This window comes from Gigantopelta aegis, chromosome 14 (genome assembly GCF_016097555.1).
Source record: "Gigantopelta aegis isolate Gae_Host chromosome 14, Gae_host_genome, whole genome shotgun sequence".
NCBI lineage: Eukaryota > Metazoa > Mollusca > Gastropoda > Neomphalida > Peltospiridae > Gigantopelta > Gigantopelta aegis.
The window spans coordinates 29,384,890-29,390,804 of record NC_054712.1 but is presented as its reverse complement, the minus strand read 5'-3'; the positions used below and the strand labels follow the sequence as shown (position 1 = coordinate 29,390,804).

Genomic DNA, 5,915 nt, shown 5'->3' with positions numbered 1-5,915 from the left:
CTAAGTTATTTTGGAGGGGCGTACAATCCCGTACGCCTGACATAAACCCGCGTAACTAATAATATATATATATATATATATATATATATATATATATGTGTGTGTGTGTGTGTGTGTGTGTGTGTGTGTGTGTGTGTGTATATATATATATATATATATATATATATATATATATATATATATATATATATATATGCATTAATATCTAGGAAAATATATAACAACACTATTTATAATATATTTAGTATTTACCAGGGAAATGGAAAATATCACCCAACAGATTTCTCGCCTCACTGAAATAAGAATAATAACAGTGATTGGTTTATAAAAAAGTTGCTAATAACTTTGCTTTTCTTCTTTTTTTAAATAATCATCGCCGGGATTAAATAAAACTATTTAAACTACATTATATAGAATATATAAGAGTTTCCTCTAGATAACATATTAACGAAATGAATAAACGTCCCATGTTAGTATTTGACTGAACGAAAGTGAGGTCAGATACCATGGAAAGTTCACGAGTTTCGTAAAACTGTTATCTAGTGAAAGCCAGTGTGGTATTTTATTTATTACCCACCACATAATTTGAAGCATACACCGAGACGTTCAGCGAGTGTCGTATAAGTGGGTTACAATATTTGCTAAATAATTATTACTTCATCAGTTGCTGTTATATACCATGCATTTTACGAGTTATTTCGAGTCTTGCATGACAAAAAAAGTTTATTTTGTTTTACGACTACACTAGAGTACATTGATTAATTAATCATCGGCTATTAGATTTAGTAAATCTGACACACTCGTCAGAGGAAACCCGCTACATTTTTCCTAATGCAGAAAGGTATCTTTTATATGCACTTTCCCACAGACAGGAAACCACATACCACGGCCTTTGTCCAGTTGTGGTGCACTGGTTGGAACGAGAAAAAAAACAGTCCTGTATGACGACTAAAAGTGAGTTGGATGAATGTTTAAATAGTAAATAACGTTTTTTGTTTCTTGTTTAACGACACCACTAAAGCACATTGATTAATTAATCATCGGCTATTAGATGTCAACGTATCTAACGGACGCAAATATAGTATTATATTAACATATCCTAAAATAAAACAGGTTTAACGTCCTTTCTAACTGAAACGTATTTACGGAGCAGTCAGTTTCAGCGTAACCTATACGTCACTGAGTTGTTTGTTGGCGTTCTGTGCAGCCATATGTTTAAGGGGTCCTGATTTAGCTCGCTTGAGGTGCTTGCGTCGCAGGATCGAAGGATCGAACCATCTTGGTGGATCCATTGAACTCATTGTTGTTTCTCCCCGCTCCTACCAGTGCACCACAACTGGTCAAAGACCGTGGTATGTGCATTCCTGTCTGTAGGAAAGTGCATATAACAGATCCCTTGCTGTATTAGCAAAAATTTTTATTGGGTTTCCTTCGATGACTACGTGTCAAAATTACCAAATGTTTGACATCTAGTAGCCGGTGATTAATCAGTCAACATGCTCTAGTGTTGTCGTTAAACAAAACAAACGTCTTCTTCCATATGTTCATGTCCTAAATTGTAACACACATTGACACACAATTTACTTCCCTTGACTGCAGTTGCACATGTCAATAAATTATTAAAACAAAATAAAACAAAATTAACAAAGAATCGTACGCTGCCATTATGACAATAATAAACCATCAACATTATATTTGTAGTAAAGTAAGTATATTTGAAATTTAAATTTAAAAATATTTAATATTTAAACAAAATGTAATTTGATTTTGTTTTGAACAGAAATCGAAATGCAGATACAATCAGATAGACACGGCATTCTGTAGGTATAAAGCTACAAATACTTACATATCTCTGTCGGCAATACCTGGAATACAATACAATACAATGCAATACAATACAATACAATACAATACAATACAATACAATACAATACAATACAATACAATACAATACAATACAATATAATATAATACAATATAATAGCATATGTGGCTAACGCTACTACATACAGCATTTCTTTCAACATACACACTATGAATATACATAATATAACCCTAACCCTAATGGTAAATTAGCATTGGTTGGAGCATCCACTGCTAGTTTGTTGTATAACGGGAATCGTCTTTGACAATTATAATTCTAATTCCGCACAACAATTCTCAACCTAAGGTTAGTGGCACCCCTACTTGTATTACTAGCACAATAGTAGCTGGTATATTGATACTGGTTCAAACCAAATTGCAGAAATGTATCTGTTGTACCATTAGTATTTAATGCTATGTCTTGTCACATCTCAGCAATGGCAGACATGGTTATTTTTAATTATCATAATGGAACATCGAAATTTGATCATGACCCTTTATATAAGGTGTTCAGAAGTATGTGGCAAAACGCGTATAGTGGACACAGCAAGATAGCGCTTCACGTGGGGGAAAAGTAAATACATATAGTGTTAGACAGTTTGTATAGTATCAATCCATGAATAATTGTCAAACTCAAGATACTTCTTTCAAAAACGTTATACTTACTATGCTGTTCATTTTGCAGTATCTCACTGAGTGGGAGACAGCTTGCAACTGCAACGCAGGCGAGAAACAGGAGGACATTCATGATTGGAGTCTGGAATAAAAACAAAATATTCAAGGTAAAATATATCCGGAAACAAAGGAATAATTCCTAGTGTTGTTTCTCATACTGAAAGTGCTTTCCCAGTAACAAAATATTAGATATGGAATGCATCTATTGCAGGGGTCTCGCTACATGTCATAAGCAATGGCAGGCTAATTTCCAATACGCCCGCCATTCATTGGCAGCGATAGTAATATCCGCCATCCGTTTATTTAGGCCGCCATCCAAAATCACAAGTCATGCCATCGTCTTGAACTACCAGAGTAATCAGGTTCATCGTCGTTTACAAGACATTTTTGAAGTACTTGAACCCTGCAAATCTTAGGTACCATCCCTTCCTATAAGTGGAACCAGATCTACCGATTCCCTCCATCCCTTTCCTGAATATTGGAGAGACCACTGTATTGTGTGAATAAAAAGAAACACTATTAAAGTCGAAGCATGCTATCCTAGTCCCACACCTTAATGCATATTAATATATTTATACTTTCTATGTGTTCTATAATTAGACAGCAGGTTTGCTAAAAGAAAGCAAAAAACAAAAACAAGGCATCGCAATGATTACGTAATGGCTACACAAATATTAATAGCAATAAAATAAATAAATAGTAATAATTTTAAAGATCCATACTTTATTGACTAATTAAGGGAAACGTTTTGTTTCATATATATATATACTTATCTACATAAATAAATGCTTATTTATTTTATTTCTATTCGCTGAAATCTTTGTAATTCTTTGCCTTTCATATAAAATGTATTCACAGAAAAATTATAACTGTTTTCAAAAATTATATCCACAACTACACGAGGAATCGGTGCTAAGACCAACTCGACATAAGTCTGCTTTTAAATCACTACACCTGTGGCTTAGTTTGATATGCAATACAATGCATGTGACATCGGGTTTTATTGCTTTCTTAAATGAAGATATGTTTTGACAATTTCGAATTTCAGCTCGTAGGTTGTTCCAAAGTTTTATTGTCTTATTACAGGAGTGCATTTCACTGATCTCCAACATGACATTAACCAACATATCTATTCAACTTGACAATATGACTGGAACGGTGTGATTGCAGATAAGCTCCATTCTGTTAAGCCAGTCTTGGGACAGTGGATGTCATCCTATGGGCCGTGCAGGATTTTGTACAGAACGTCCAATATTTAATATCACTGAACGTCAGTTGCAGCTTTGTTTGAATAACCCTCAACAATAGGTAAAGGACAATGGCGTAGATTATCAAAGTAAAAGAATGGCAAGCAGACTGACATGGTTTGCCACATCTGTATAGATCTTTAGTTAGATCAAAGTTTGACTATGTATGCCTTGTGTATGGGTCAGCATGCGTCTTACTTTCAGACGCTAGATATTATACGAAACAAATGACTTAGTTTTTGCTTTGGTGCCTTTCAGACCATCTCCTGTATAGGGCTTGTTCGTTGATGCACATGAACCTTGTTTGGGAGCTAGATATGAAAAGTCTTCTCTGCAGAATACCGCCAAGATTAAACCGTTAGCAGATCATCCTGCACATAATATCGCGTTTGATAACAAATATATGAAGTTGTTTCATGTAAGGCCGAATGCTATCGTCACAGTTGTTCTTTGCTCGCATTAGACAGTTTCTATCTGTTTCCAACATTGATTGAACAGTGGTGTATCAAACCACCCAACACTGTGGTTGATCATTCATATTTGAAGAGTGATTGTATAGCTGTTGTATATAACAACATTTTATAGAAATTCAAGACAGGTACACTCCTGTTTATGCATACAGATCTCGGGATGGGAATTCTGTAGCTTGTTCTACAGTTAAACACCAAAATACAATACTTTTAAATAATGAAATAAATAAAACTACTGTATGTTATAACATTGTAGAATAACGTTAGTTAAAAATAAATGTATATACACTTCGTTATAATAGTGTTTTGTAACAAAAGTTAACACTATTTTTATAAGGAAAATAATATAACACGCACAACTATATCATAATAGCATAAATAACCAATACTTTAAAACACTATGTTGTTTCATACCTGCCTGTGGTGAGCTAATTGTGGCTGGCGTCTAAACAAAACACATTGGTTTTATAGATGGTGGTTTCTAGGAGTGTTTCCGACGAGTTGACACTTTCACACGCTTCCTTGTCTATGTATTCTAGCAGGTGCACATTGATAAGGTGTGAGATTTAACACAAACTACCCTATAGTTTAGTCGCTGGGAGGGGTTCTGTGGGTACGTGTGGCTATAGTCTAGTCGCTGGGAGGGGTTCTGTGGGTACGTGTGGCTATAGGGAATCACTGTTCAGATTATTTATCTGGCCCACATATAACAATAAACTGTTTGAAAGGTGGCGGTAATGTAATGTTATCACAAGTTAACGCATATTCCCTAATAATATCGCCAAATATATCGATTTAACGTTTATGTCGTAAAGAGGTTTATGTTGGTATGAAATGATACATCTTGTCGTCGGAAAATTCCATTGCAACTGAAAAAGGTAACAAATATGAGTACACATAAGTTTAAAAAAAACAAATGCTGTAAACATTATTAACCCCAAAATTCAAAAGTTGCTTATATGCATGTGCTTATTATTTATTTTTATTTCTTTGAACATGGATACACAGGTGTCCGTTGGCTTGTTATACGCTAATAACAAATATATTCAGATTATAATTTAATATAGCGTCAGTCTGCAATTAGCCCTGCTGATCACATGTTTAGCTATATATTTAATATATTGCTAAAAAAACCCATTAAATTTAAAAAAACAAAAACAAAAAAACTTTATTTTCACAATATTATCAAATATTTCAATTTTAATACCATTTTATGCTCCCAGTTATGGTGTCTGCTTTTGAATGAGTAGTGGGATTTAGCTCAGTAGGTTGAGCGCTCGCCTCGTCATGGAATCGAATCACCCCAGTGGATCCGTTCAACTAATGGTTTTTTTTTTCAACCAGAGCACCACAACTGGTTAAAGGCCGTGGTATGTGCTTTCCTGTCTGTGGCAAAGTTCATATTATAGATTCCTCGCTGCATTACAAAAATGTTTCCTCTGTTGACTACGAGTCAGGATTACCAAACGTTTGACATCCAATAGCCGATGATTAATTAATCAATGTGCTCTAGTGGTGTCATTAAACAAAACAAACAAGCTTTTGAATCTGACACTATTAAGATAATTATCAGTGATAATTGCAAAGCATACAGTGACCACTGCAGGTAAAATATGTTTGTAGTGTCGTCAATGTTTGTCTGATACATCGAACACTGATA

The 5,915-nt window shown here is 34.4% G+C and overlaps 1 long non-coding RNA gene across 1 annotated transcript; it reads right to left on the bottom strand.

Annotated features, from left to right (window-relative positions):
* Positions 1 to 252: 252 nt before the first annotated feature.
* LOC121388542 lies at positions 253 to 4,688 on the bottom strand. The gene is made up of 4 exons (XR_005959983.1): positions 4,670 to 4,688; positions 2,530 to 2,620; positions 1,847 to 1,865; positions 253 to 293 (listed from the first exon to the last, which is right to left on the bottom strand). It is a non-coding gene; the product is annotated as an uncharacterized LOC121388542 (long non-coding RNA).
* Positions 4,689 to 5,915: the final 1,227 nt, after the last annotated feature.